This window comes from Papio anubis, chromosome 14 (genome assembly GCF_008728515.1).
Source record: "Papio anubis isolate 15944 chromosome 14, Panubis1.0, whole genome shotgun sequence".
NCBI lineage: Eukaryota > Metazoa > Chordata > Mammalia > Primates > Cercopithecidae > Papio > Papio anubis.
In genome coordinates this window covers 40106150-40118431 of record NC_044989.1, presented here as the reverse complement: position 1 = coordinate 40118431, position 12282 = coordinate 40106150, and the positions used below count along the sequence as shown (strand labels likewise).

The 12282-nt window shown below is 38.4% G+C and overlaps 1 long non-coding RNA gene across 1 annotated transcript; it reads left to right on the top strand.

Annotated features, from left to right (window-relative positions):
• Positions 1-1817: 1817 nt before the first annotated feature.
• Positions 1818-11477, top strand: LOC108581610. The gene is made up of 3 exons (XR_001894054.3): positions 1818-2270; positions 9562-9730; positions 11043-11477. It is a non-coding gene; the product is annotated as an uncharacterized LOC108581610 (long non-coding RNA).
• Positions 11478-12282: the final 805 nt, after the last annotated feature.

Below are 12282 nucleotides of genomic sequence, written 5' to 3'. Positions count from 1 at the left end.
CTAAGCTGTCCTACTTTCTTCCCATCTTCATCTCATCCTTACTCCCACGCCCCTTTGCTCTAACACCACCAGCCCTTTTGCTAGTCTAAACATGCTCTAAACATGCATGTTCCCACCTCAGGGCTTTTGTATCTGTGGTCCCCTCTGCCTGGAATGTTCTTCCATCAGACAACCCCACAGTATTCTGTCTCACCTCCTTCTTGTCTTTGTTTCAATGTCATTTTCCCAGTGAACCTTTCTACTTAAACTTAAAAATCCACATCCTCTGCCAAATCTCCCATCTCTCCTTTTTAAAAAATATTTTTCTGCATATCACTCATTGCTATCCTATGCACTACATATTCACAATTTATCTGACTCAGCCCTACTTTCCATGGCACTAGACTGTACACTTCGAGGGCAAGGACATACCCCACTTTGTTCTTTGATCTATCTCCAGTGTCAAAAACTGTGACTGCCACACAATAGGCATTCCATGAATGAATGAATGAAGCATCCAACTTATTAATTCTCCTTCCTATGAGTCAGGGAAAAATAAAGTAAAATCAAATTTTCTAAACACTTTTAAAAATGGGGATCCAGAACTCAGATTTTTCTAAATATTCTTAAATGTAGCTTTATGTGGAGACCTTGGCCTATTTCTAGTCAGATAGAAATAGCAATTTCTGAAAGTCTTAATCCCTAAGACATCACACTAAAGCTCTCAATCTTCAGTGATCACAATAACATAGGCTGTCCTTACTACCTACATGCTATGGTTTGAATGTTGGTGCCCCACTCTCAGATTCATATGTTGAAACTTAATTCCCAATGCAAGAGTATTAAGAGCTGGGCCTTTGGGATGTGATTAGGTCATGAGAGTTATGTCCTCATAAATAAAATTTAATGCCCTTATAAAAGAGGTTGAAAGGAACACCCTAACCCTTTCCACTCCTCCCACCAGGTGAAGATTCAGTAACAAAGTGGCATCTTAGAATGAGAGTGAGCCTTTATCAGACACTGAATCTGCTGCCACCTTACTCTTGGACTTTCTAGCCTCCAGAACTGTGAGTAATAAGTTTACGTCATTTATAAACTACCCATTCTACAGTATTTTGTTATAGCAACCCAAATAGACTAAGAAATTGGAACTATGCATGGGGTGCTGCTGTAGCAAATACTTAAAAACGTGGAGGTGGCTTTGGAACTGGGTAATGAGTAGATGCTAGAAGAGTTTTGAAGTCCGCTGCCATGAATGGAGGATTAAAGACAATTCTTGAGGATTCACAAGAAGAGGAGAGCTGTAAAGAAATCCTCAATCTTCTTAGGGATTACTTAAGTGGCTGTGATAAGAATATTGTATAAATATGGATGGTAAAGGCCATTCTGATGAGGTCTCAGACAGAAATTTGGAACATGTTATTGGAAACTAGAAGAAAGGCAATCCTTGTAGGGTGGCAAAGAACTTGGTTGAATTGTATTCATGTGCTAATGTTCTATAGAAGGCAGAACTTGCAAGTGATGAACTAGAATATTTGGTAGAAGAAATTTCTAAGGAAAGTATTGAGGGTATGTCACGGCTTCTCTTGATTGCTTATAGTAAAAGGTGAGAACGGAGAAACAAATCAGTTTATAATCAAAAGGGAAATAAAACGTAAAGATTTGGAAAATTCTCAGCTTGGCCATGTTGCAAAGAATGTAAAAGTGCATTCAGGAAAGATCATCAAGGGTGTGGTCATGCAACTGTCTGACAAGGATATTACTACAGATGGGTGGAAGCCTGGTGCTCTTCATCAAGACATGGAAAAATGGCCCAGAAAGCATTCTGGAGATCTTTAGAGGCTGCTCTACTCATCACAGCCCCAGAATTCCAGAGCCATAGAAACAGAATAATTTCAAGGTTCCATTCTCCACATTCCAGTGCAGCACTCCTTGGTTATCCAAGTTGTGCCTCAAGTTGGCCCAGGTACAGCTCAGGTCACCCCTTCTGAGGGCAGTAAACCTTGGCAGCACCTATACAGTGCCATCTCCACCAGGAGCAAAATGCATGAGCTATGGGGACTTGGTTCTCTCCACCTAGATTTCAAAATGATGCCCTGGAGAGCCTCGGGGCTCAAACAGAGAGCTGCTACAGAGGCAGAGGCCCCATAGAAAGCACCTACTGGGGCAATGCCTAGTGGGACCATGGAGGCAAAAACCAACCTCCCCCTACCCTGGTGGCTGCTTTCAGGTGAAGGGGTCCCACACTGACAGAGCTGCTGGTATGAAACTCCAGCCTGGGAGAGTCACAGGTAAGAGACTCCGACCTGTGAGAGCTGCAACTTGGACTGTGCCCAGAAAAACCAGGAGGTAGAGCCTTGGGGGCCCAATTCCCACACCAGTGTATCTGAAAGGCAGAACTTCAAGTCAAAGAAGATCATTCTGGAGCCATGAGATCTAATGTTTTGCCCTGTTGAGTTTTGGATTTGGTCAAGACTGAGTATTATCCCTTTCTTCTTTCCTATTTCTCCCTTTTGAAATAGGAATGCCTATTCTGTGCCTGTCCTACCATTATATTTTCCAAGCACATCACATGTTTGATTTCACAAGTTCACAGCTGGAGAGCTATTTGTCTCAGGATAAATTGTAACTTGAGTTTTATCCATGTCTGATTTAGATGAGATTTAGATGAGACGCCAAACTTTACATTTTTGAGCTGATGCTGGAACAAGTTAAGATTTGGGAGCTATTGTGATTAAATGAATGTATTTTGCATGTGAGAAAGACAAATTTGGGAGACCCAGAAACAGAGTGTTATAGTCTGAACACTTGTGCCATGCCCCTATACCCACCAAATTCTTATGTTGAAACTTAATCCCAAATGCGGTATTACCTGTAAAGGCCTTTGGGAGGTTATTAGGTTATGGTATCAATGTACTAACAAAGAAGATTGAAGGGAACATTCCACCCTTTCCATCATGTAACAACCCACTACAAGGCACCATCTTGGAAGCAGAGAACAAACCCTTACCAAACAATCTGCTGGCACTTTGTTCTTGGACTTCCCAGCCATCAGAACTATGAGCAATACATTTATATCATTTCTAAATTACCCAGCCTAAGGTACTTTGTAACAGCAGCCTGAACTAAGATGCTACTCCACGTGTATTCTTCAAACCTGCAGTATTGGCATCACCCGATACTAAACCAGTGTTAGGAATTGAGGAAATCCAGTTTTTGCTTGTTCCTAGAAAACAGAGCTCTAAAAAATAATTGAGTCCAGGTGTCAGCCTACCATTTTAGTCCTGCATCAGTGATGTAAAATCTCCTTTAAAAAAAACCAAATTCTCAATATTCCATGCCTCCTTTAGTTAGCTTCTCATATCCAGCATACATCACAGCTTAAGCAGGAAAGCATTAAACCAGGAATGTGAGACCTGAGCTCACCAGTTTTGTGCTTGTCTTTAGATCATGTTTTCTTCTTTGAGGTTCAGCTGACTCATCTCTTAAGGTGGGTAGGAATACAGGCTTTTCCTCCCTCAGATGTTTTGAGTTTCAGATGGGATCAGATTTGTGAAAGTTCTCTGAAAAGAATACCAATGTTGCATAAAATGAGGTATTATTTAAGCATTAGTATTTTACTTGCCATTTCCTAACACATGCTTGGTTCATGCTTAGTAAGACAGATCCAGGCCATATCACGATTCACATTTGAGGACCAACTGTTGTTTGTTTTTAGACTAGAAGCCATAGCAGCAAAGGTAGGATATCTTCCAATTAAAAGGTTTTGGTTCTAATTATCTTGCACAGCACCCACACAGCAGTAAGTTTTCCCTTACCACTAACAGAATTCTAAGAAATAACCACCCTTCCTTCCTGAAGCCCAAAACCATTAGAACTGTGAGTTTTCCCCAGGGGCCCTTACCCTCTTTTTGTGCTTCAGTCACCAGGTCCCTGGTGATTCTTGCTTCACTTTGAGGAGCAAAACAGCCTTGTCCACACCAAGAAGGAAACTTTTTGCACCTACCAGGACAGACAGCTGTTGTCCTTGGATCAAGAGGCAAGCCACAGCTTGAGAGCTACATACTGTCTATCTTACATAGGGATGTGCTTTCCCTAACCTCCTGGTCTGAGCCCTGTCCACCACCTGTTTCCCTGGTACATGAACTCCTGCCTGTGTGCAAATCTGTATTCTTATTGATGCCCTTTTACTTGCTTCAGATATCTGGATGTTGAACCCAGGTCTCCTACTCAGATTCTTTGCCTGCTTCTTTTGATTTATGCTAATTCATTCAGATTTCATTGTCGCTGTCGGTATTCACAGGATTCACACACCTTCAGCTCCAGAGCTCCCCAGGTATCCCCTGGTTGTGATATTTGCCAGTGTGTAGCAGCATCAACCACAGCTAAAGTGTCTTGGCCTGGCTTCTGCTGGGTCACTTGATCTTAAGATCTCTGAAGCCTTAGTACTGAACATCCACATGCTCTTCACTCTCATGAAGCAGCATGTTCTATTTTTGCTGTATCTAGGTGCCATTGTTGTTATCTACAGCTCCATGGTGGTGCTATGGGAAGCTTTCTCACAGCTCCCAGGTTAGATTACTTAAGAAATAAAAATTTTGTGTGTGTGTGTGCTTCACGAGGGTTTAGTATTTATTTTGAGTGTACTACACAGCTTCAATTTTTTGGTACACATTTACAAGCAGCACAGTAAATTTATACAATATCATACACAGATACTAGCACAAGTTATATAACCTGAAATATGAACTCTTGAGGAACTGGGATTATATTTATTATTTTTCTATCAAGTATCACATACTTTAAAAATTCAATTATTTTTTAATTGACATATAAAACTGTATGTATTGGCACATATACACCATGGAATACTATGCAGCCATAAAAAAGGATGAGTTTGTGTCCTTTGTAGGGACATGGGTGCAGGTGGAAACCATCATTCTTAGCAAACTATCACAAGAACAGAAAACCAAACACCGCATGTTCTCACTCATAGGTGGGAACTGAACAATGAGATCACTTGGACTCGGGAAGGGGAACATCACACACTGGGGCCTATCATGGGGAGGGAGGAGGGGGGAGGGATTGCATTGGGAGTTACACATGATGTAAATGACGAGTTGATGGGTGCTGACGAGTTGATGGGTGCAGCACAGCAACATGGCACAAGTATACATATGTAACAAACCTGCACGTTATGCACAGGTACCATAGAACTTAAATAAAAATTTTTATTTCAATGTTTTAGTTTCAAGGGGTATATGTGCAGGTTTGTTACCTGGGTATATTATGTGATGCTAAGATTTTGAGTATGGTTGTGCACACACAGTAGCCAGTAGTTTTTCAACCCTTCCCCCATCAGTAGTCCCCAGTGTCTATTGTTGCCATCCTTATGTCCATGAATAACCACTGTTTACTCCCACTTAGAGGTGAAAATAATGGGGTATTTGGTTTTCTGTTCCTATGTTTATTCACTTAGGATGTTGGTCTCTAGCTCCATTTTGTTCCAAAGGATAAGACTTTGTTGTTCTTTTATTTGGCTGTATAATATTCCATGGTATATGTGTGCCACATTTTCTTTATCCAGTCCAATGTTGATGAACACCTAGGTTGATTCCATGTCTTTGCTATTGTGAATAGTACTGCAATGAACTTACCAGTGTGTGTGTTTTTGGTAGAACGATTTATTTTCTTTTGGATATATAACCAGTAATGGGATTGCTGGGTCGAATGGTAACTGTTTTAGGTTCTTTGAGAAATCTCCAAACTGCTTTCCACAGTGGCTGAACATTTACATTCTCATAATTTACATTCTCACCAACAGTGCATAAGTGTTTCCTTTTCTCCACAATCTCACCATCTTCAGTTTGACTTTTTAATAGCCATTCTGACTAGTGTGAGATGGTTTGACTGGCATTTCTGATTAGTGATGTTGAGCTTTTTTATATTTGAGTGAAAACATCCAGGCACAACAGAATGTGTGCTTCATGATGCCACATATAAAGTGCAGAAGCAAGCAAATCTAATCTATGGTTTTAAAGGCCAAGGGGAGTTACTTTGGGGAGTAGGGTAATGGCTGGGAGGGGCAAGAAGACTTGTATGTCTTATTTTGAGAAGTGTTTGTTCATGTTTTTTGCTCATTTTATAATGGGGTTATTTGGTTTTTACATGTCCAATTGCTTAAGATCCTGATAAATTCTGTATGTTAAACCTTTGTCAGATGAATAGTTTGCCAATATTTTCTCCCATTCTGTAGGTTGCATCTTTACTCTGTTCATAAGTTCTTTTGCTGTGCAGAAGTTCTTTGGTTTAATTAGGTCCCACTTGTCAATTTTTTTGTTGCAACTGCTTTTGAGGACTTAGCCATAAATTCTTTCCCAAGGCCAATGTCCAGAATGGTGTTTCCTAAGTTTTCTTCTAAGATTTGTAGTTTGAGGTCTTACATTTAAATCTTTAATCCATCTTGAGTTAATTTTTATATATGGTGAAAGGTAAGGGTACAGTTTCATTCTTCTGCATATAGCTAGCCAGCTATCCCAGCACATTGAATAGGGAGTTCTTTCCCCATTACTTATTTTAGTCAACTTTGTCAAAGATCAGATGGCTGTAGGAATGCAGTTTTATTTCTGAGTTCTCTATTCTGTTTCATTTGTCTATGTGTCTGTTTTTGTACCAGTACCATGCTGCTTTGGTTACTGTAGCCTTGTATAGTTTGAAGTAGGGTAATGTGATGCCTCCAGCTTTGTTCTTTTTGCCTAGGGTTGCTTTGGCTATTCAGGCTTTTTGGTTCCATATGAATTTTAGAATAGGTTTTTCTTATTTGTGAAAAATGATGTTGGTAGCTTCATAGGAGTAGCACTCAATCTGTAGATTGCTTTGGGCAGTGTTGGCCATTTTAATGATACTGATTCTTCTAATCCATGAGCATGAAATGTTTTTCCATTTGCATCATCTATTACTTTTTTAGCAGTGTTTTGTAGTTCTCCTTGTACAGATCTTTCACCTTGGTTAGATGTAGTCCTAAGATTTTTGTTTGTTCCTTCTTGGTGGCTATTGCAAATGAGATTGTGTTCTTGATTTGGCTCTCAATTTGAACGTTAATTGGTATATAGAAAACTACTAATTTTTTACATCGATTTTTATACCCTCAACTTGACTGAAGTCATTTATCAGTTGCAGGAGCCTTTTGGCAGAGTGTTTAGAAAAAAATTACTGAGGTATAATAAACATACAGAAAAGTAAACACATCACAAATAGCTCAAAAACTATTGAGTGAACACACCTGTATTAATTCCCATTTAGAAAGGAAGAATATGAGATCTCAGAACCCTATTCATGCCTTCTCCTAGTTATTAAAATTTCTAAGATAAATACTTGCCCCTCACAGACATTACCCTCTTCCCCAAAATAACCATTCATCTGACTTTTAACACCATCGTTAGATTTGCTTGCTTTTGCACTTTACATATGGAATAACGAAGCATGTACTCTCTTGTGCATGGATGCTTTTACTTAATGTGTTTGCAAGATTCATCCATGTTGTGTGTAGCTGTAGTCTATTCTCTTATTAGCATGCAGTATTTCATTGTATGACTATGCTGCTATTTACCTACTTGTGATGAGCATTTGTTTATTTCCAGTTTTGTTCTATTAGAAGTAGTATTACTAAAAATACCCTTATGTCTTTTGGTGAACTTAAGGCATTCATTTCCTGCTGGGTAAATAACTAAGAGTAGAATAACTGGGTGAGAGGGTGTGTGCACCTTAACCTTTAGCACGTGTAGCAGCTTTCCAAAGGTGGTGTACTAAGTTACACTTCCATCAACAGTGCATGACAGTTCCAGTTACCCTGTATCTTTGCAAACATCTGGTATTGTCTTTTTTCATTTTAGCCATTCTGGTTATTGTGATTTAATTTCCATGATAACTAATTATTTCAAGCACCTTTTAAAAAATGTATTAGCTGTTTAGATATTCATTTGTATCAGTATCTGATCAAGTCTTAGTTGCCCATTTTTCTATTCACAGGTTTTTTTTTTATTTGACATGTGGGAGCTTTCTATGTATTGTGAATACTAGTACTTGCAGGTAGTGAAAATTTTTTCTATGGTTGGCCTTATTGCTCAATTAATGGCATCTGTTGATAGCGAAATTTTTAACTTCATAATCGAGTCCATAAATCAAATTTTTTCTTTATGGCTGGATTTGTGTTCTGCAAGAAGCATAGCAATTGACAGGCTGCTGCTGGTATAAAATTGCCCCTACTTTAGCATCTGTTGATATGAAAGTCACTCAAAATAGTCAATACTTTTACCATCTGTATGAGTTTATCAGATTTTCCCTGAACATTTTGACTGTTCTCAAAATGCAGCCTAGAAATTGCCTTGACCTTCCATTTATCCATATGCTGCTGATCTACTATTTATCTTTATGTCTTCCCTTAAATATAAGACTTATTGACCTGAGCTTAAGAAATTCTGTCCCGAAAGATCCCCAGTGAAACAAGGATCTCTTAGAGAAAAAAAAAAAAGTCTTCATAATTACATAGCAATCAATTTGCTAGATGAAAACAAAATAAGTATTCTGATTAATTGCATTGCCTTATAAAGGAAAAATGATTATTCTTAGACTGTTAGGGTTATTAAACCCCAGAGACTAATTAGAGCAATCTGAAGCCTCACAAGAAAGAAGGCACTATTGTTATACTTCTTTTACAGATAGGAGTCGAAGCACAACTGTAAGAAATAATATATGAAAGTCCATAAAGCAGTGCCTGTCACATAATAAAGAGCCAATAAATCTTAGCTATTGTTGTTATTACAAGTTCTTTATATTGCAGTTGTGCAAACTGAAATTCAGGGAAATAAAATACCTTGTCTCCACTCACATGGATTTCTGGTTGCAGAATTAACACTAAACCCTCCATAGTCATATTCTCATCCAAGGGATCCTTTCTACTAAACTACAGTCTCTCAGAATTCCTCATCTATAACAATTCTGGAAGGTATTTACAGGAAACATCAATTCAAACTTTAACCAATAGAACTCAAGATGTATTATTTTCATTGTTATCACTTTATAAATGATAGTACTATGCTTCTAATGATTTGATCTTTTTATTGAAACATTCTTCCTATTTATAATAAAATCTTTCAGTAAATATGAATGTATCTTCTCCACCTAAATAGCTATTATGAGTATTTCTATTAGCTTTTGTTGGATAATAAAATATCTTAAAATTTACTTAAAATAATCACTATTTTTTTTTTAAGAATCTACAGTCACCAGTTGAGACTGTGTTTACATGAGTGGCTCTTCTGATCTCAGCTGGGCTCACTCACATATTGGTGAACTTGGATATTTTAATTGAAAAGTCAGATCAGCTATGCAACTCTGCTTCTGGGAGTTGAATGGATAACAGCTGGGTGATAGAATACTTGGGCCATGCATCTCTCACCATCCCTTAGGCCGTCCAGATTTATTTACATGGTGATCATGAGGTTCCAAGAAAGCAAACAGAGACCTCTTGGAGCCTAGCTCAGACACAGTAAACTTTTTCTGGTTGTTTGCTACATTCCATAGGTCAAAGCAAGTCACAAGTCTAGCCCAGATTCAAGTATTGAGGAAACAGACTTCACCCCTTCATGGAGAATACTGCAAAAATCACATTACAAAAATGTTGGATATAGAGAGGAAAAAAATAATGTGGCCATTTTTCAAACGTACCGCAATGAGTATGCATAAGAGCCAGGTAAACATGTTAACTTTATCCTTACTTGGAGTCTCTTAGTAAACGAAAGCTTTTCCTGCACTCAAAAGTGAGGGTTTATATTTTTCTCCCATCAGATGAGCAAATATTTTAAAATTAAAATAGGCAGGGTTCAAAATGGAAAAAAATATGCACTTTCATATGCATATGCATCAGGAATTCATGATGAAGGTATTATAAACAAGTAATCATGGATTTCACAAAGATAGAGTTCTATGACTATTTCATAAAGCACCATTTTTAACACTGAAAAACTGGGAAAATCAGTGCCCAAAAATAACTGGTAAAATACATTATATTATAACCACATAATGAAATGCTACATCTTTATTGAAATGAAGATGTAGTAGAAGAATATTAAATGATGTACAAAGGTAGTCATAACATATTAAGGTAAAAAGATTACCTACTATGTTATTTATTTGCATGTTTTGGTATAACTATTTTCTAAAGATATCACTATTAGTCATTTTGCTTTTTAATTAGAGGGAAAAAAATTCTTTGACAAGAAATTTGTCATTCCTTTTACATGCTGCAAATGTAACAAAGCCCCATCCCAAGTGTATCATCAGTTATATAGTATTATCACAGAAGAATTTACGAATCACTACCGATAAATGACATTGTTTAAATTTGAAACTCTGTGGTGACTCATGACTAGGCATGCCAGTCATTTGCTGTTTTAATCCTTCAATAATTAGTACAAACAGAGTTTGTTTGGAACAGAATCCAGAAATTTTTGTTGATAGGTCCAGCTTTGCCATGTTTTAGTTGAATGGCTTGGAAAAAATTACAATCTGTTTTTCATTTCATTTTCCTATCTGTCAAGTGAGGATATGTCTGAATTCAAACTCCTTAAGAGAAAAACCTACCATGTATAATTCAACTTTGTGTCCTCAACTTCCTTACCTAGGGATACATTTTACATACTTAATAGCTTACCTGTCTACTTCATGGAAGTATATCAGAATATTGGTAAGCATACCATCACTCTGCAAGCAAGGTTTCCATAAGGAAGGAAGATGAATCAGACATTTCTTATATGCCAAGTCAGATTCTCTTATAGTCACTTATCCCCAGGGCTTTTACCATCAGTGGCTACCAACTTTGTGGGAAGTCTGACCAACTTCCTATGAGCACAATCCAATAGTATCTCACCATACACCTATATCACACCTCCACCTACCTCCTGCCCCAAGGTTTCCCTGTTGATGCACAAGAGTGAAAGCACTTAAGTGTTCTAGTGAACTCCATGTTGTAACACCAAATATCACTTGTCTCCTTCATGCTACAGAACAAAAGAGTCACTCTATTGGCGATGGTGATCCATCCTGACTGTCATGAGGAACTAGAGTTGCTGATACACAATGGACGAAGGGAGGAGAAAGTCTAGAAATAAAGGTTCCCTAGAACATCCATTGGTGTTTCTCTCCTCAGTAATAGTAGTAAACAGATAACTGAAGCAAGAACAACCTGATATAAACAAGATATTTAGAACCCTTGGGGACAAAAGTTTAAGTCATTGTACTGGGCAAGCATTCCAGGTCAACTGAAATGTTGGTCGTACATTGGGGAAATCTAGAAGAGATGATAGAGGAGGGAGATGATGAATATCAAGTAGAACCTAGGGACCAGCTGGAACAGTGGCAACTGTAAACTATTTCGTTAACCCTCTTGTCTTGTCTTTTAAGAGTTTGCTGTGGCAATTGCCTTAAGTGTTCTGATTGGATTTGTACCTCTTTCTCCCACAGAAGATGCCATGTTGTAGCATAGGAGCCAAATGCCAAGTATAATGCCTCACCTCACACTGAGTACTTTCTGCCTCTTGCCCAGGGTTCCCCGCTGATACTAAGGTAGAACACACTGCAGAGTCCATATATGCTCATCCAAGAATTTCAGAGGAATTAATACCCATAGGGTTAACTTTTGACCAGTGGGAGACCAGGAGCCCAGTAGAAAAATTCTTCTCCCTTCCTCTCTTCATACAGACCTTCCTTGCAAACTGGTCATTTACACAACCTCTTAGAAGATGATCCTGTAAGACTGAGCCATTAGTTGCTCTTGACATCAAGTGGTGACTGGCTTAATAATGTACCTTTGTATTGGCTTTTTCTCCTTTCTTGACTCATTCCCCTTTTTGCTTCCCTCCTATTCCCAGAGATTGCACTCTAATAAAGTAAGACATAAGCCTTGGCCTCAGGCTCTGATTTCTGCAGAAACAAGTATAAAACAGAAAATAATTGGCAGGCCCAGTTGTGGTATTCATACCAAGACAGAGTGATTTGTAGGGTAGGCATCAAGGCTCCTAGAGGTGGGAAGACACAGGAAGAAAGTCCTAAAGATTTTCCCATACTTGCTACACTCAAGGTTTCTCTCCACTGTGGATTCTCTGATGCCGACATTACGTGGATTTAACAGCAAAAACTCCTCCACACTCATTACCCTCATGGGTCTTCTCCCCAGTGTGGATTCTCTGATGTATAACCTCTCTTCCCCAGAAGAAAGAAGACTTTGTGAATTTCCCAAAAGCCTTG